This window comes from Artibeus jamaicensis, unplaced genomic scaffold (genome assembly GCF_021234435.1).
Source record: "Artibeus jamaicensis isolate MK-2021 breed Jamaican fruit bat unplaced genomic scaffold, CSHL_Jam_final contig_332, whole genome shotgun sequence".
Classification (NCBI taxonomy): domain Eukaryota; kingdom Metazoa; phylum Chordata; class Mammalia; order Chiroptera; family Phyllostomidae; genus Artibeus; species Artibeus jamaicensis.
In genome coordinates, this window is record NW_026521788.1 from 16433979 (window position 1) to 16455087 (window position 21109).

The window sequence follows — 21109 nt, forward strand, 5'->3', positions numbered from 1 at the left end:
GAAAAGAATTTCCATTCATCCCCTACGTCCACACATGCACAACCTAACCCACTATCAACATCCTAAGAAAGATTGAGACATTTGATATAATAAATGAACCTACACTGCCACATTATCATGACTCAAAATTCAAGGTTTACATTATGGTTCATTCTTGGTGGTGTTTAGACAAATGTATAATATGTAACCATCATTATAGTGTCATACAGAAGTTTCACTGCCCTAAAAATTCTTTGTTTTTGTCTAGTCATACCTCCCTTCCCCTCATGACTGATATTTTTTACAGTCTCCATAGTTTTGCCCATTCCTGAATGTCATATAGTTGGAATTGTACAGTATGTGGCCTTTTCAGATTGGCTTCTTTCATTCCGTACAATATGTACTTAAGGTTCCATGTGGTTTCTCTGGCTTCAGAGTTCACTCCTTTCTGGTGCTTAATAATAATCCACAGATTGGATGTACCACAGTTTATTTATTCATTCACTGATTGAAAGACATCTTGGTTGCTTCTAAATTTTGGTAACTATAAATAAAGTTGCTATGCATATCCATGTGCAGATGTTGTTATGGAAAAAAAGTTATCACCTCATTTGGGTAAATACCAAGGAGAATTATTGCTGGACCGTATGATAAGAGTATGTTCAGCTTTGTTACAAATTGACAAACTGTCTTCCAAAGTGGCTGTACCATTGTACATTCCACCAGCAATGAATGAGAACTACTGTTTCTCTATATCCTCATCAGTATTTGGCGGTGTTACTGTTCTGGACTTATTTTTTTCCATTCTGTAATTGAACAGAAAGAGGGTTCATCCACCTTCATTCTGCCTAACAGCAGAACCAAATAATCTGCAGTGGAGAAATTGCACTTTTTTTTTCTAGCACTATGCAAGGAAGAGGGAAAGCTATTGTTGAAAAGTCTGATTTTTAGCCAAATTTCTTAATTCTAAAGTAAATATTGCAGCGCAAATGAAAGTTTGTAGGCTACTGGCTGAATATTGTTTAAAAAATTAAACAATAATATTTGCTACAGTAAAATTTTACATGAATAAATCATGTCTGAAATATTTAAAACTGAGGCATTTTAGAAATGTCATTCATTATTTAAAAACATGATTACAGAGCAAAAACTTTAAGATGCTCACAAAATTATAATAAACATGTATGTGAAAATCACAGAAATATTTAAAGATTAATGACAGATGCACAAAATCAAACATGCATAATACAGCTTCATTTTTAAGATTTTACTTATTTATTTTTAGAGAGAGGTCAAGGGAGGGAGAGAAACAACTCGCATGCCCCTAGCTGGGAGACCTGGCCAAATAACCAAACATGTGCCCTGACTGGGAATTGAACTGGCCACCTTTTGGTGTGCAGGCGAGCACTCAAGACACTGAGCCACACCAGCCAGGGCTAATACTGCTATTTTCGAACAAAGAGAAAATAAAAAGAATAATACTTTAAAAAATATGTGAATGTTCTCTGAAGCGGTAAAAGCAAGCTTAGGTGAATAATAGAAAAAGACTTAGGAAAAGGTTTACAGGAATTAATTTCTGGGAAAATCCAAAAACTTATGAAAATTTCTGAAAACACTGGGAAACATTAAAAAATGGTTGGGAAAAAGTTCCTGTGGTTATTCTACAGGAAAAGGCTCTATACTGGCAAGATACAAACAAAAATTACCTAATAAGCCCTTTCTATCTCTAATGTGTCTATCTCTAGAGATAAATATTCAGACTTGGCATTCATTTTGCAATAAGAACACAAAAATGAAGAAATGAAGACTGGCTATGGAAGTTTATGTGAATATGGTGGCATAGGTAAACACAGCTTGCATCCTCTCAAAACCAATACAAAATTAAGACTAAATTACAGAACAACCATCACTTACAAACATCAGAAATTGAGTCGAATGGAAGTCTAAGAACTACGGAATTAAAAACCAACAACAACATGCATCTAGACTGGTAGGAGGGGCAGAGACATGGAACAAGCTCTCCCACATCCACATGTAGTGGGTAAAAATTTGAAAGGAATATCACAGGAGACAGGAGTCCCAGCCCCATACCAGGCCCCACAACCCAAGATTTTAGTGCCAGGAAGACAGGTCCCCTTAACTCCTGGCTTCGAATACCAGTGAGGACTGAGTTGGTAGAACACATAGCTAGAGTCCCAAGAAGTTCCTCGTAAAGAACCCACACACAGACTTATTGAGACTCACTCCCTCTGGGCTCTAGCACTGGGGCAGCAGCTTGAAGGGCACTGGTGGCATACAGGGAGGAACGGAAGTGTCTGATATCAAGGTGAGAGTTGGGGGGCAGCTTTCTCCCAGACAGAAAGGCTAGCATAGCAGAGGCCATTGTCCCTTTTCTGAACCCTCTATCCGCAGAGCCACAGGGCCACAGAGCCACCAGGCAGATGCATATCTGAGATTCCATCAACCTGACTAGCAATGCTTGCCCCACCCTGGAGATCCCAAGACTCATCCCAGTCAACTTAAGGGCGTACCCAAGCTATTAATAGAGACTTTAAAATATGAATGGCTGGTTTTGGCTCATGCTGCATAACTTCCTAAGTCCTCTCAAACAAGCCACATCTGGCTTCAGTGAGGCTCCAGCCCCTGTACCTCTTCCTAAGTGTCTCCAGGCCCAGCACTTGCAGCAGCCAGCCTAGATTCACAATTTGGGAATCTCTAAGCCCAGTACAAGTAGCCACTATCTCAGATTGCTTTACAGCCCAGGCAGGTTGGCCTGGAAGAGAACACAGGTTGGGGCTAACCTTGCCTGTACCACCTGGGAAAATTCAGAGCCTGTGCAGTATTTCCCACTTCACCCCCCTCCATCCAGCACCCCCTACTCCCTCAGGCAATTCCCACAACATTGTTCATGTCCATGGGTCATGCATATGTTTTTTACCTACTCCATTTCCTATGCTGTACTTTACAACCTCATGACTATTCTATAACTACATATTTGTGCTTCTTAACCCCCTCACCTCTTCACCCATTCCCCCATACTTCCCGTTACATTTAACAAGAATCAGAACACTCTCTAAATCCATGATTCTGTCTGTTCTTCTTGCTTAATTTGATTTTTAGATTTATTGTTGAGAGATATGTATTATTGCCATTTAATTGTTTGCAGTTTTGTCTTAAGTAATTCCCTTTAACATTTCATATAACAGTGGTTGGGTGATGATGCATACATTATCTTGTGTGAGCAGCTCTTTATATGTCCTTTGATTCTAAATGATAGCTTTGCTGGGTAGAACAGTTTTGGCTATAGGTCCCTGCTTTTCATGACTGTAAATATTCCTTGCCAATCCCTTCTAGCCTGCAAAATTTCTTTTGAGAGATCAGCTGACAATCTTATGGGTATTCCCTGTGGTAACTAACTGCTTTTCACTTGCTGCTTTTAAGAATCTCTATCTTTAGCCGTTGGCATTTTAATTATGATGTGTCTTGGAGTGGGACTCTTTGCACTTATTTTGTTTGGCATTCTCTGTGCTTCCTGGACTTGCACACCTAGTTCCTTCACCAAATTAGAAAAGTTTTCTTTCATTATTTTTTTCAAATAGATTTCAAATTTCTTGCTGTTTCTCTTCTCCTTCTATTGAGAAAGGAGCCCTATGATGAGAATGTTGGATCGCTTGAAATTGTCTCAGAGGCTGCTTACACTATCCTTATTTGGAGGATTCTTTTTTTTTCTTGTTCTGATTAGTTGTTTTTTGCTCCCTTATATTCCAAATCTTTGATTCTTGGCTTCATCCAAGCTACCATTGTTTCCCTGTAAATTGTTATTTACTTCAATTAGTGTATCCTTTGTTTCTGACTGGATCGGTTTTATGCTGTTGAGTTCCTAAATTCTTTTAATTTGTTTTTTATTGGTTTTCCAATCAGTCATCTCCATTTTCCCCTGCACTATGTTCTTTGAGCATTCTTATAAGCTGTATTTTGACCTCTGCATCAGATAGGATGCTTATCTCTATTTGTTTAGTTCTTTCTCAGAAGTTTTGATCTGTTCTTTCATTAGGACCATGTTTCTTTCTCTCCTCATTTTGGCAGCCTCCCTGTGTTTGTTTCTGTGTATTAAGTATTGCTGCTATAACTTTCTGTCTTGGTAGTACGGCCTACTGTAGTGGGTGTCCTGAAGGGTGGAGTGGCACAGCCTCCTCTATCACCTAAGCTGGGTATTTGAGGTGTGTTCTTCAGGTGGGCTGAGTATACCCTCCTTTTGTAGTTGAGCCTTGACTGCTGTTGGCAGGTCAATGGGGAAGGGGGTTTACCTGGGCCAGACAGCTGTGAAAATGAATGTAACCACTGACTACTAACTTATGTCTTCCATGGAGAATCAGCTGTGCAGAGGCAGGGTGGTGGTGTTCCAACGTGGTCTGTAGCTGTCTACTGAGTGCATGGGCTCTAGTGTTTCCCACGTGATACAGGTCAAGGTCAGCCCCCACCTGTGTTTTGTCTGGGGGCCTCCCTGCATGAGCAAAAAGCCATCTGAGATGGCTGCTACTTATGCTAGGCTTGAAGATTCCCAGGCAAAGCCAAGCTGTTAATTCAGTCTGGCTGCTGCTACTGCTGGGTCCAGGGGCTCACTGAGGCCAGCTGTTGCTCGTTTGAGAGGACTTAGGAAGTTGTGCAGCATGAGCCAAAACCAGCCATTCATATGGAAAAGTCTCTATTAACAGCTTGGGTGGGCCCTTAAGTTGATTGAAGTATCTCAGGGGATCTCCAGGGTGGGGCAAACATTGCTAGTCAGGTTGGTGGCATCTCAGATATTTCAGGTATGAATATGGCACAAAGTTACCCTCTCAGAGAAGTTAAAGGCATATTAGTAATTTTGGAAAAAACTATATATTACATGTGAACAAATCTGCCTGGTGGCCCTGCAGCTCTTTGGCCCTGTGAATGGAGGGTTCAGAAAAGGGACAATGGCCTTTGCCAGCCTCTCTATCTGGGAGAAGGCTGCTGCCCCAACTCTCACCTTGATATCAGACACTACATGCCACCAGTGCCCTTCAAGCTGCTGCCCCAGTGCTGGAGCTCAGAGGGAGTGTAGAGGAACTTCTTGGGACTCCAGCTATGTGTTCCACCGACTGGTGTTTGAAGCCAGGAGTTATGGGGACTTATCTTCCTGGCACTAGAATCTTGGGTTGTGGGGCCTGGTGTGGGGCTGAGACTTCTGTTTCCTCTGATATCCCTCCCAAAATGTTATTCAACACATGTAGATGCAGGACAATGTGTTCCATGTCGCTGCCCCTCTTACTGTCTGGATGGATGTGGTTTCTTTAATTCAGAGTTCCATTCAATTTGACAACTTTCTACAGTTCTGAGTGACAGCTGTTTCATTTTTTAGTTGTAAATTTGATGTGGTTGTGCAAGGAGGCAATACCTACGCTGCCATATTGACCAGTGAAAGTTAATTTTTAAAAAGCTCTACTGAAAGGCAGAACTACCTTGTTATAGCCACCATGTAGTTTTAAATGAGGCTACTATGTAAGGTACAAAAACCATCTTGAAGTCACCAAGTTAAAAGGAGAAATTCGCAGTTAGGGGTTCTTCCTGAAGTACAAAAAAATCTTCTAAAGTTAGTATGGTATTTAGAAAAATTTTGAGTATTATAAAAGCCATTAAGTATTATAAAACTGAAAACTTTAATAATTAAATGTTTCAAGCCCATGAGTTCTGTCATCTTGCCTTGATCTAGAATGAGGTACTTTAATAAAATGTAAACTTTAATTTTGAGTAAATTTTCACAAGCAAGCTTCTTTACATGCAAAACACTTATAATCTAGTTCCAAAGTGTTAGAGGACAAATTTTTAAATGTTATGGTCAATAAGTACAATTGGTAATTAAGCTTGATTATTATTATTTGCAATAGTTATGTTCTATAAAGTCACCAAAAACACTGAAATACCAAGTACTGAGTTGTGGCCCTAGTGGAAATACAGGAGCAGATTCCTGTGAGCCTCTGGTTACAATATTTTCATCAACTTATCAAAATATAATCTTCTTTTACATGTGTTTCTGTTTAAAGACACCTGCTTTAATATGTAATTGATTCATTAACATTGAAATTAAGGCCAACAGCACTGTGACTCATGCCTAAATGTTTATATAACCTTCTCATCTATGAAATAATCTGTCTCTGATATAAAAATTTAACTATTGCTGGGTTTAAGTCATTCTTGAATTTAGTGGGAATAAAAATAGTCTGGCTGGTTAGAGCTAATATTTCAGGTATGAATATGGCATAAAGTTACCCTCTCACATAAGTTAAAGGCATATTAGTAATTTTGAAAAAACTATATATTACATGTGAACAAATCAGACTTTCACAGACAATAAGAAATGCCAAGTTTTAAGTGCATCATTTTCATAGACACCTATTTCTTCATTCACCATTTGATTTTCAAAAGCCATGTGGAAAGGTTAGATTAACATCAGACCTCAGACCATTTCAGAGAATGATAGATAACATTCTAAAAGGAAGAGATAAGACAGTTTACTCACATCTGCAACATGAAAAATTTGGACAAGATGACATTTTAGAGTCCATTATGCTGTTCTAAAACTATAGGAGTCTAACATTCTTTCAAGAACTATCAAGGGCCATGAAGGCAGGTTGTGCTATATCTTTAACAAACAATTCAATGTTTGATAATATACATGTACTACACACTTGACAGTCTGAAAAATAATGGGTTCAGTTTATAGCCCTGATAGATATATCTGGATGATAGGACTCCAACTACAGCATCAGCTGGAGAAGAGCATGAAATTGTAGAGAGAAAATGACAAAGGAAAAAATTTTAAAATAGGAAAAGAAAACAAGTATAAGGGAAAGTTAAAAATGAGGCATTAAAGTTAGAATATATAATATAAATTATACAAATATAAAATATTTTAGAGTTTGTTATATACATTTCCTAGGACTGCTGGAATAAAGTACTATGGGTGGTTTTAAAAAAATAGAAGTTTACTGTCTCACAGTTCTAAAAGTAAAAGGTCTGAAATCAAAGTATCTAGAAGGTCATGCTACTTCTGAAACCTGTAGGGGAGGAGTTCTTCCTTACCTCTTTCTAGCTTCTGGTAGTTTGCTGGCAATTTTTGCAGTCCTTGGCTTACAGTTGCTTCACTCCAATCTCTGCCTCTGTCATCCCTCTCTGTGTCCATTTCCTCTCTTTTTATAAGGATACTAGTCTCACTGATTTAGGGCCCATCCTAATAACCTCATCCTAAGTTGATTACGTCTGCAAAAAACCCTATTACCAACTAGGTCACATCACAGCTACCAGAGGTTAGGGCTTCAAAATACCCTTTGTAGAAAACATATTTTAACCCAAAACATACTATTTTAAATATCTATATATTTGAAGTGTTCTTTCCACATCACTTCAAGAGAGACTGCCATATTTGTTCTAATCTTTCAAAATGATTAATCAATATTTTACTCATTTAACAAATATTATAGACAGTCTATACAATGCCAAGAACCATCCTAGGAACTATGCAATATGGAAAATGTTTAGAAATAAAGATATCTGAATTATTATATCTGTAAGTGCTAAAAATGTATGTTCTATTACAGTATATTAGCAAGTTCATTTTAAAAGATACATTAAAAACATAAAACTATACTTGAACAATAATTACATAAATTTTTAAAAAACTAAAAATAAAAGATACATTATAACAGCACAGAGTTCACCTTTGTTTCAAATGCCCCATAAATAAATGTTCCACTATTACTGCCCATAATTTTTGTATATTGTTAATCTACACCAAAATACAAAACTAAAATAATCTGCAGCTAACCAAATAATGTCAATTCCTATGAATTCCAAGCTGTACATGAATGCCTTTATCCTTGTTTTCACATCTCAAGACTGTAAGCAAAATCATTTCTGTAAGAAACACAGAGAAAGTTGAAAAGGTACCCAGTCTTCTTCAATGTTCAGTTTTCTGTGGATGATTAAATGTTTGCATTGTTTCACTTTATAGTAACAATAATGATCCTTTACCTAAACTATTTCTAACAAATATGTATAGACTATAAAATAATTTCTTAAAAGTAGAACATCTGAGTTAAAGCATATAATAATAAGAATTGCAAGTAATACATATTTTTTAAAGAAAGAGAAAGGTATAATACATTAAACAAATGTGTTACTTAATGCCTACTCCACTAGGCAGTTATCACACTTCATGAATACAACATGCAACCAAATAGCTAAGGTAATACGCTAATTAAGTCTGGTCAGAAAGCAGTGTTAATTATAGTACTAATTAGGAGGCCATGGTCAGGGACTCAACCTCACATATTGCTTTATATGTTTGCTTTCAAAGCCACAAAAAACTCTCTAAAATAATGTTAGCATGGTCATCAAAAGTATAGTAAAACTGATAAAATATTTTACTAAACGCCGGCTATCTCAGTTTGTCTAGACATAAAATATTCTGCACATCTTTCAAATTTGCTACTTCAGGAAATAATATCATAGCTTGGAGAACTGAAAAAAGAAAAATATCCTGTCACAGGAAGTGTACTTTTATAGAACCATCTTCCTTATATGAAAAAAAACATTTGCGAGCTATATATTTTCTTTTCTGAATGTTAAAGGTAATCATATAAACCACATAATATTGCTTGCAGGATGAAAGTTAAGACCTAAGAAAAAATCATTAGGAAAGAACCATCTAATAAACATTACATGTTCAATTTAAAGGACTCAGCAGATTTCCTCAATAGTTACTAAAATATATACTACAGCAAGGGCAATAAGAAAAATGCTGACAATCAATGTCTGTCAGAAATATGAGGTACAAAATCAAAATACACACAGGGAAACATCAGTTACCCTTTTACTCTAGTAAGTATGTACAATTTCCTTAGCCCAGAGTCAACAAGATTTAACAAATCTTTGTGGTTTTTTTTTAAGAGATATTGTATGTATATTCAAGCATGCATACACAGGGAGAGGCGAAAGTAGATTTACAATTGTCCATATATAAAACAATATAATAATTAATAAAATAATAATGCAAGAACAAACTTGGTGTTTCATGTACTCACAACTGTAAACCTGCTTTTGCCACACCCTGTACGTACACATAATATACAGACCATGTATAAAAAACTTTAAGAATATTCTTTTGTTTTGCATTTTTACAAAAATGTACTATATTCTGAAAACCAATCCATTCCCTATCAATATATTCAGAAGGGATTCATTCTTTTTAATAGATGGCTGCATTCCACTGAATGGATGTGTAATATTTACTTAATAGATATTCAGGCTGTTTCCAATCTTCTATTGTTACTCACAAGAAGAAGCCTAGTACTTAGGTCATTTCCCACAAATGCATGTAGACTATAGAATAAATTCCTAGAAGAAAAATGTCTGAGCATGTTATTAAAACTGCTCTCCATAAAGTTTATATCTAATACACTCATACCAGCAATGAATGAGTGGTAGTTTTGCCACACTCTTCAAAAAGATGTTAATAAAACTTTTGATCGTTACTAGCCTTGTATTTGAAAAATGGTACTCCATTATAGCTTTCTCTTGCATGACATTCTCTAAGATAGAGGTTTATCTTCATAGACTGCTAAGTCTGGAGAAAATGTGAAAAGCAATATTTATAAAATAGTGTAAATACATTTTACCTCATTTACAAATCATATATGAATGTCCAAACTTCATCATTTTAAATATTACTTAAGTTCTGGGCCTATCAGTCTCACACCGAGACAAAAGTTAGTGAAATCTCTAGTACTAGCTAGATTTAGTAAGGACGCCATTTCTCAGGTCAGATCTTATTTAGAATTAGGCCCAATTATGGCCTCTTAAAATGTAGATTTAAGTCATATTCCAATAATAATTACCTCTTAGAAACCAAGAATGGTAAAGACCCATTTTCTACCTCGAGTTTACAAACATATGTAGAAATTTTATTGAAACTCAAGAAAACTGTAAAAGGGGAAAAAACTATGTTGTAACATTCAATAAGCATGTTTAAATATAATTTCTTCTTTTACTGACTGACCAACTCTTGACCAAATGAATGAAAACTTTTTATTTTTTGAGGCATTTTATTTATTTATATAAAGTATATTTTACTGATTAGACTATTACGGTTGTCCTTATTTTTTTCTCTACTTTATTCCCCTACTCCCTGCACACACCCCTTTCCACCTGCATTCCCTCAACTTATTTCATGTATATGGGTCATATATATAAGTTCTTTGGCTTCTCCAGTTCCTATACTATTCTTAACCTCCCACTGTCTATTTTGTACCTACCATTTATATATTTTTTCCTATTTATATTTCTTATTCCCTCTACCTTTCCCCCCATTCTTCTCTCTCCCCCCTCCCTACTGATAACCCTCTATGTGATCTCCATTTCTGTGATTTTGTTCCTGCTCTGGTTGTTTGCTTAGTTTTTTTAGGTTCAGTTGTTGGTAGTTGTGAGATTGTCCTGTTCATATTTTTGATCATCTTTTTGTTAGATAAGTCCCTCTAACATTTCATATAATAAGGGCTTGTTGATAATGAACTCCTTTAATTTGACCTTATCTGGGAAGCACTTTATCTACCCTTCCATTCTGAATGATAGCTTTGCTGGATTGAGTGGATGTACGTCATTGCCTTTCATGATTTTGAATACTTCTTTCCAACCCCTTCTTGCCTGTAAGGTTTCTTTTAAGAAATCAGCTCATAGTCTTCTGGCAACTCCTTTGTATGTAACTGTTTCCCCCTCTTGCCACTTTTAAGATTCTCTCATGTTGGGTAATGTAATTATGATGTGCCTTGGTGTGTGCTTCCTTGGGACTCTCTGAGCTTCCTGGAGTTGGTGGTCTATTTCCTTTGCCAGACTGGGGAAGTTCTACTTCTTTACTTTTTCAAATAAATAGGTTTTCAATTTCTTGCTCTTCCTGTTCTCCTTATGGCACCCATATGATTTGTATGTTGGAACGTTTAACGTTGTCATGGAGGTAACTAAGCCTCTCGTTTTTTTTATTTTTTATTTTTTTATTTCTTGCTTATTCATTCTGTTCCAGTTGAATGTTTATTTCTTCCTTCTGGTCCAAACTGTTGATTTGAGTCCCAGTTTCTTTCCCCCTCACTTTTGGTTCCCTGTATATTTTTCTTCATTTCACTTTGCATAGCCTTTACTTTTTCCTCTATTTAGTGACCATAGTCAATCACTTCTGTGAGAATCCTGATCACCAATGTTTTGAACTCTGTACCTGATAGGCTGGCTATCTGTTCATAGTTTAGCCCTGTTTTTGGAGTTTTGATCTGTTTTTTTCATTTGGGCTATATTTCTTTGTCTCAGCATACCGGTGATGTTGCAAGGGCAGAGCCTTAGGTATTTGCCAGGTTGGGACAATCCGCTTCGATTTGTTGGGGCACTGTATGTGGGGGAGGGGTCAGAGAGGAAACTATGGCCCTTGCTCAACTCTTGCCCCATTTCAGTCATTTCCTCTGCTACCCACAAGCAAACTGGGCCCTTCTGGTGCTGATTCTCAGGTGAGTTGTTCTGTGTACGTTCTAGGACCCTATGGGTCTCTACAATGAACTCTCCTATGAGGTTGAGAGTTTCTCCTGCCACTGCAACCCCCCACAGAGTTTTATAGCCAGAGGATTTGAGGCATTCTCTTCCCAAGACGGAACCCTGGGTTTCATAATCTGTCTTACCCCCCAGTTGTTCCTCCCAGTTTATCTGTATTCAAGTGTGGGACAACTAGGTGGCACCTCAGCTGCCCATTCTTCCAGCCACCACCTTGCCACATGTCCTCTCTGCTCCAGATGGCGATTTCCACCCCTCCTACCAGTCTGTATGAATGGTTCTTCTTTAACTTCATGGTTGTCAACTTCCACAGTTTGATCTTCTGGCAATGCTGGTTGTTTTCAGGTTTTAAATTTGTTGTTGTTCTTTTGGTTGTGCGAGAAAGCTAAATTTTTCTATCTATGCCTCCATCTTAAAATTCGTTTTAAAAAAAAATTTACTTACTTATTTTTAGAGAGAGGGGTAGAGAGGGAGAAAGTGAGGGAGAGAAACATCGATGTGCAAGAGAAACCTGTTGACTTGCAAGCACCCCCAACCAGGGAGCTAACCCACAATCGAGGCCTGTGCCCTGACTAGGAATCGAACTGGCAACCTTGTGGTTTGCAGGGCTCTGCCCAAACCACTGAGCCACACTATTCATGGCTAAAATTTTTTAAGCCTAAAATTCCTCATCTATTACCTCACTTTATTGGGAATCATCCAAGGAAGAGAGGCATTCCCCTAATTATTAAACAAGACACCAGGACACTTTTTTAAGAACATGGGTTTTCTACTGAACATAGTTTGAGATACATGTCCCAAAATATTTTTAGACTAAACCCATACTTCTTACCTATACCAAGGTAAACTAAAAGTTTCTTCTATTCAGGGCTCTCTAACTATACTTTGCCCATGGTTTAAATGAATCCCAATGCCAAACAACATTCTTTTGTTTTTTAAGCCTTTATTTTTAGAGAGGGAAAGGGAAGGAGAAAGGCAGAAAGATTAATTCGAGAGAAACATCTACTTGTTGCCTCTTGAATGCACACCAAACCTATAACACAGGTATGTGCCATGGCCAGATAACCATCCACCTTTTGCTTTGCAAGACAATGCCCAACCAATTGAGCTGCACTAGTTAGACCCAGATGAACTGTTCAACTAGGGATTACATATGTAAATCATATCATGTTATTTACCAGTACTGTTATGTTGTTTTCTAAGTACTTTAGACATTTCAAGCACCTATAATTAGTAACCAACTATTTAGTAGCAGGTGTTTTAAAAAAATGTTGTACTTATTTTTAGAGAGAGGGGAAAGACAGGAGAAAGAGAGACAAACATCGATCAGTTGCTTTTCCTATGTACCCTGACCACACCCTAACCAGGGAATAACTACAACCCAGGCATGTGACCTGACAGGGACTCAACCCGTAACTACGAGTTGAGGCCTAACCAACTGAGCCACACCAGTCAGGCATAAATGCATGTTTTTTGCAAAATATTTTTCATGTTTTGGCAATAACATGACAGTTACTTTGACAGTGCTTTGCCCAGAAAAACAGTCACTAAGAGCTAGTTTCCTGACTTTGTTGAGACAAAAATCACCAAGATTTTGTTCATTAGATTATATTAAAAAAACTCTAATTTATTACTAACATTTTTCTGATAAAAGAACAGTTTCCACTGTCTCTAATATATACATTGAATTACAGTTAATAATATGATTATCTGAATAAGGACCTTGAATTATATTAATTAATGTGCTTATCTGAGTAAGGAACTTGCCTTACTCATCTTTGTATTCCTCGCAGCATCTTTCTATTAGAATATCTTTCATATAGGTGGTGCAAAATAAAATAAAAGTAATAAAAATCTCTTAATTCCTGTGACCCCAAAGGGGGCAAAGAGGCCAGAGGAAAATTTCAGGCTACTAAAAACCATCTTAAATATCTTAAATATGAACAATAGTTAGCTACTGCCTTTGTTATTATCAGGAATGCAATCACAACAACTCATCTTGGATATCACAAGGAGATCGTAACAGAAGTTTGGACATAAGGCTGTCTCTACTTTTCAGACATTAGCATGCACAGATTGCTGGCTGTATCTAAGAAAATAAAGATTTAGGATTCAGAGCTGGGAACTTAAAAAAAATCAGCTGCTGGTTAAACTTCAAGTAAAGGTATCGTATCATGCTTTATTTGAGCATTCATACAAAACTTTAAAAAATAAAGGTTTTTTTTAGGTTGGCATAACTGATTCTAAATGTGAGATTCTTTCATTTACAATGTAAAATCAACCATCTGAACAAGAATGCCAACTAACATAACAGTACGTATAGTAAAATAACTGAACACTAAGTCAAGGTGGAGACTCAGTGATCAAAAATAGCAAACAGTTGTGATTACTCATGCTTTTCTTTCTTTTTTTAATTTAATCTTCATTGTATTTTTTTGCATTACAATTGAGTCCCCTTATATCACCTCCCTCTAGCAATCACTACATTGTTTTCATGTCCATGAATCCATTTTCCTTTTTACTCAATCCCTCCACCCTCTAACCTCCCCCTTCACTAGCTGTCATCTGCTCTCCATCTAAGAGTCTGTCTCTGTTTTGCTTGTTAGTTCAGTTTGTTCATTAGGTTCCACATATGAGTGAGAGCATATGGTATTTGTCTTTCTCTGACTGGCTTATTTCACTTAGCTTAACATTCTCTAGGTCCATTGATACTGTTGTAAATGGTAAAATTTTCTTCTTTTTTACAGCTAAGTAGAATTCCATTGCGTAAATGACCCACAGTTGTTATATCCACTCATCTACTGATGGACACTTGGCTGCTTCCATATTGACAATTTTAAATAATGCTGCAATGAACACACGGGCAATTCTGTTTGTTTGAATGTGTTTCGGGTTTCTCTGGCTATATTCCTAGAAGTGGGAGAGCCGAGTCAAAAGGCAGACCCATTTTTAATTTTTTGAGGTATCTCTAATCTGCTTTTCACAGTGGCTGTACCAATCTGCATTCCCACCAACAATGCAAAAGGCTTTTCCACATCCTCACTATTACTCATTTTTACTCTCTATAAAAAGTTTATCAGTAAAGGTTAATTGACATCATTTGAAATTGTACTTCACTGTAAATTCCTATAAACATGTAATATTCGAATTTGAATTAAGAGAAAATCTGAACAGACTGATTATACCCAATATCATGCCAAATGTCATTAGAGAAATGCAAATTAAAACCACAATGAGATACCCCCTGACACCTGTCAGAGTGGCCACCATCAATAAATAACAAATAAGGAACTTCCAGCCCAGATAAAGGAGGAGGTGGAGACACTGTCCTCCTTGCACAACCACATTTAAGGACAACAAAGATTTAGGAAAAAAAAACCACATCCAGAACAGAGAGAAAATTGAACTGTACCTAAGTCCGACAACAATGAACCATTTATCTGGACTGGTAAGAGGGGTGGAGTCCACGGTCAGCTGAGAGGGGTCCTGGCAGGAAGAGGTAGAGGTAAGCAGACCTGGGTGCAGGGAGGAAAGGAGCAGACCCAGGGAGGAAAAGAGCAGACCCAGTGAGACCCGCAAGGTGGTTGGCAGACCAAGGACACACATTCACTCGCAGATAAACCAAACAAAGAAACAAACAAAAAAAGGGGCAGTGAGACAGACCACACAACCCAGGGGCCCAGTGATGGGAAATAAAGCCTAAAAGCACTGAGTAAAAAAATTTCTGAGGGTCCAGGTGCTGGGAGAGGCTCCCAGGCTCAAAGAGAGTTCGTTAGGGAGACACACAGTGTCCTGGAGGGTGCACAATCTCACACACCCAGGAACCAGCACCAGAAGGGCCCAATTTGCTTGTGGGAAGTGGCAGAGGGGACCAAACACCAAAAGAGGGCGGAACATGCGCCACTGCCCCCTCTTTGACTCCACCCCTACATAGAACGTCACAACCCAGCCATGGGTTGTCCCACCATGGTGAACACCTAAGATTCCACCACTCATACATAAGAGGTGCAAACAGATCAAAAATGGCTAAATCAGAAGAACAAATGAAAGGCCCAGAACCAATAGTTTCAAGTAACCAAGAGATAGCCAACCTATGAGATGAACAGTTCAAAACACTGGTAATCAGGATGCTCACAGAACTGGATGAATTTGGTTGCAAATTAAACGAAAAAAAATGAAGGCTACATTAAATGAAATGAAGAAAAATGCACAGGGAACCAATAGTGATGAGAAGAAAACTGGGACTCAAATAAATGGAGTGGACCAGAAGGAAGAAAGAAACAACTGAACAGAAAAGAATGAAGAAACAAGAATTCCAAAAAAATGAGAAGAGGCTTAAGAACCTTCAGGACATCTTTAAACACTCCAGCATCTGAATTATAGGTGTACCCGAGGGGAAGAGGAAGAGCCACAAGTGGAAAAGTTATTTGAAAAATAATAAAGAAGAACTTCCCCAATCTGCCAATGGAAACAGACTTCCAGGAAGTCCAGGAAGCTCAGAGAGTCCCAAAGAAGGTGGACCCAAACAGGAACACACCAAGGCATATCATAATTACTTTGGCCAAGATTAAAATGAAGGAGAGAATTCTAGAAGCAGCAAGAGATAAGGGGACAGTCACCTACAAAAAAGTCCCCATCAGACTGTCAGCTGATTTCTCAAAAGAGACCTTACAGGCAAGAAGGAGCTGGAAAGAAATATTCCAAGTCATGAAATCCAAAGACCTACATCCAAGATTGATCTATCCAGCAAAGCTTTCATTTAGGATGGAAGAGCAGATAAAGTGCTTCTCAGATAAGGTCAAGTTAAAGGAGTTCATCATCACCAAGTCCTTACTGTTGTGGACCGCTCTGCCTGGTTTCAGGAATTGTAACTACCCCACCATGGCTAAGGATGAGTGAGTGACCTCTGGAAGGCGAGCCACAGGAGACAAAGCTTGTCTCTGGTAGCAAATGCTGCCTCAGTTTCCTCCCTGCCCCCAAAGCATGGTCAGAAGTCCATGATGGGTAAGTGTCCTCACAGTGGGGAGCAACCTAAGCCAGACTCGATCACTTGGGAGCCCATCATGGAAGGACTGCAGGGGGTGGGGGCTGCAACAAAGAGTGAGCAATAGACCCTTGCGCCCCCCCCCGCTATGTGACATAGCCTGAGTCCCCATGTCCTCTGGGAGAAGCACTTCCTGGCTCTAATCCACTTAAGCCTGAAAACCTGATGGGGAGGGGTGCAGCTCCTTGCTTTGCTAGAGCAGATGGCGGGTGGGGGGGGGGGGATGTGGCATCACAAAGAATTCCTAAAAAACCTGTGAAACCTGCTCTGCTAAGAGTGCTTTCATTCATATGTTAAGGGTCCAACAGGAAATCCTAAAGTTTCTGAAAACTCCCTTCCTAACAGACACTGACTCAGACCAAGCCCTCAGATTTCTTTGAAATGTTATCTACTGTTTGATCTTTGCCACCCTGTATTCCTGTGTATTACAATCCAATAAAAGCCCCTGGAGGAAGGGGCTCTAGGCCTTTTCCCTCAGAGAAACTAGCCACCTCGTCTCCCCAAGCAGATCATGTCTTGGTAGTGTTTACTTTCATCCATGGTGGACGGGGGGGGGGGGGGGGGGGGGACACAGACGACTTGCAGGAAAAGCCGCCCCCACACCTTACTATATGAAATATTAAAGGGACTTATCTAAGAAAAATAAGATAAAAAATATGAACAGTGAATGGACAGCAAACTCATTAACAACCACACCTAAAACAAAAGCAAACTAAGCAGACACCTAAAACAGGAGTGAAGGCACAGAAATGGAGATCACATGAAAGGTTAGTAACAGGGGAGGGGGAGAAGAAGAGGGGGAGAAGGTACAGAGAATAAGTAGCATAGGTGGTGGGGAGAAAATAGGGGAGGGCAAGAGCAGTGTGGGAAATGTAGAAGCTAAAGAACTTATGAGACATGGACATGAACTAAAGAGGGAGAAGGTGGGTGGGAGGGATGTGCAGGGTGAAGGGGAATGAAGGGGGGAATGGGACAACTGTAATGGCATAATCAATAAAATATATTAAAACTAATAAATTAACATATAAGTGTGCAAAGAAGGAAATTCTTGTGCACTGTTAGTGGGAATGCATATTAGTGCAGTTACTATGAAAAACAGTACAAAGGTTTCTCAAAAAAATTAAAAAACAGAATACTTATGACCCAGGAATTCCACCTCCAGGTATGTATCCAAAGAAATTCAAAACATTTACTCAAAAAGATAAAATCACCCCTTTTGTTCACTGCAATGTTATTTACAATAGCCAAGATATGGAAGCAATGTAAGTGCCCATCAAATGACAAGCATATAGAAAAGACGTGGTACATACACATACAATTGAATATTACTTGGCCATTAAAAAAAAAAAAGGAAATCTTACTCATTGTGACAATATGAATGACCCTAAAAGTTATTATACTAAGTAAACCAAGTCAGACAGAGAAAAGGAAATACCATGATTTCACTGAAATGTGGAATCTAACCAAATAAATAAACAAACAAAATAGACTCAGAAATACAGAGAACAAACAAGGTTGCCAGATTGAGGGGGGCAGAGAACTGGGTGAAAAAGGTGAAGAAATTAATAACTACAAATTAGTAGTTACAAAATGGTAAAAGGAATTAAACTATAGCATAAAGAATATAACCAATAATATTGTAATAACTATGTATGGTACCAGGTAAGTATTAGAATTATATCACTGTAATCACTAGGTTATATATCTGAAACTAATATTGACTCTCCATTATAACTGAAAAATACAATTAAAAGTGTAACCCACTATAGAATAAATATATCTATATAGCCACCTATATCTCTATACATGGATATTATACATATATAAAGAGAAAAAAGACATCTTTCATATTGACCAAGCTATACAGTTAAACAGGCAAAAAGCAGGGGGAAAGTTTTACACAAAAAGTTCAATCACAGCCTAAGTTAGCACTGAAACATGGTAAGAAATTCTCAAGTAACAGCATTTCCTGTATTCAGGAATGAAATACATTCCTGTATTCCAATCAGATTATCTTGATTTCTATTTGCATGAATCTTTTTCTATCCCTTTACTTTCACTGTGTCTTTTGAACTGAAGTGGGTATCTTGTAGGAAGCATACATATGGGGGTCTTATTGACCTGTCCATTCAGTTATCCTACATTCCTGTTTTCCAATTAAGAAATTACCATTAACTGCTCAGCATACCCAGCTAAACAATGACTAGATACACCTAGAGACAAAGATATATGGGTAAAGGTAAGGATTGTTCAACCATTTGTAAAATGTTAAGTACTGGGATGGGTTAATAGATTTTTTTTTTTAAATCTAGTTCTTGGCTAGGGTTCCTACAACAAAAGGTGATTATGAAGCTGATGCTAACATTTAATAGGGAGTTAACTCTGCCCAGAACCAGTACTGAGATTTTATTACTGCTGACCTTTCAAAATCATGTTTCTAACAATAAAAAACCAAGTTCTCATTGGTTATAACATTCATGCGTATTTTTTAAAAGATTTTATTTGTTTATTTTTAGAGGGGAAGGGAAGGAGAGAAGGAGAGAAACATCAATGTGCGGTTACCTCTCATGCATCCCCTGCTGGGAACTGGCCTGCAACCCTGGCATGTGCCCTGACTGGCAATCGAACCACGATCCTTTGGTTCGCCAGCCCGCTCTCAATCAATCCACTGAGCTACACCAGCCAGGGCTTTTCATGTGTATTTTAATAAAATATTTTTATTTGGGGGGCAGACATATCCTCTTTTTTTAAAGGTAAATTTTTGTAATAGCATGTGTTATGGGCTGCATTGTATCCCATCTTAAACATTCATATGTTGAATTCCTAATTCCTACTACCTCCAAATGGTAACCACATTTGGAGACAGGGTTTTCACATAAGTAATTAAGTTCCGATGAGGCCATTAGGGTGAGATACCATCCAATATGCCCAGTGGCCTTATGAGAAGAGGAAATTTGGACACAGTACAGAAGGGAGGTGGTGTGAAGATATATGGAGAAGTTAGTCAACTTTTAAATCAAAGGAACGAAGCCTGGAACAGATCCTTCCCTCAGAAGGAAGCAGTTTCGCTGACACCTTTATCTTGGACTTCTCCATAAATTTCTGTTGAAGGCAGTCAGTCTGTGGTACTTTGTGCAAAGTAGTACAGCAGGTGTTTACCGTCATTTAAGATACTTTACATAAAAAGTTCTAGTGAAACTGGGAACCAATACAGGAAAAAAAGTGAGCAATGTATATGCTGTCACCACAGAATTCTGTCTTCTGAGCAAAATCTCAGAATGAGTCACTATATCCTGAGAAAAATTCATACTAAACAATTCTGGCCTCCACTGAAGCAGGGCTTTTGGGCAAAATGTTATGTGGCAAGCAGAGAAAAAGAGTTGATTAGACAACAGTTTACTTCTTCTCCCCTTTTATTTTTCTTCAAGTAGAGTGAGGCTATCTTTGTACTTGAGCTTTGATATGCAGAGTGACACATTTTTAGGTAACCGATATTGCCTACAAGTTTCACTTAAGCAGTAACTACATAAACATGGTGGTATACAGAAACTGTTAGATGTCTCTTAACAATAAATTAAAAAGGATATGCGATACACTAATAACTAAATTTTGCCTTGACTTTGACAAAAACTCAATTTTTGGATCTTTTTGTGCAATTTAGATCCCAAAACTTGGTAGTGACCAGCAGCGTGTGTGATGAGTCTAGAGCACTCTTCTAAAAAATACACTTTGCCTTACCTATTCCATGTTTTTTAATCTTAAAAGCATCCAAAATATTTTTAAAATGTGCATTTAATTGCAATGAGTAAAAATATCCACACCATTGAGCCTGTAATGAAGTATAAGAATTTTAAATATCATCTACCTATTAATAATACCATATGTGTCATTGACTTAACAAAATAACATTTTAATTTTTTCCCAATATTCATGTAAACACTACAATAGAAAGAAATTTTGTGGGTGGTCTTACTACCATATGAAACACTGAAACACAGTGATATAAGAAATAGGTATGTCACCCTGGACGGTGTAGGTAAGTGGACTACAGCCTGGGAATCGAAAGGTCATTGGTTTGATTAGTCAGGGCACATGGTCTGGGCTGTGGGTCAGGTCCCCAGCTGGGGGTGTGTGAGAGGCAACTTACTGATATATCTCTAGCATGTTTCACTCCCTGTCTTTTTCACTCCCTTTGCCTATTAAATAAATAAATAAATAAATAAATAAATAAATAAATAAATAAATAAATAAATAAATAAGGGAGGGGAGAGGAAGGGGAAAGGGAAAGGGAAGGGAGGAGGGAGGGAAGGGAGGAGGGAGTTTATCTATAACGTTGTTTTAATGTCTTTGTCTTCCACTTCCTTTATTTACACAATTACTGCATCCATTTCTATTGACAGTTTGCCTGCATACAGTGTCTGTTAATTAATTGTCCACAAAGTACAGGACCTAAGAATATGGGAATAAAAATTCTTATAC

At 37.8% G+C, this 21109-nt stretch overlaps 1 protein-coding gene across 5 annotated transcripts in view; it reads right to left on the reverse strand.

Annotated features, from left to right (window-relative positions):
• Nucleotides 1–21109, reverse strand: part of JMJD1C (jumonji domain containing 1C) — a 311987-nt gene that overhangs the window by 116806 nt on the left and 174072 nt on the right. The window lies entirely within an intron of this gene.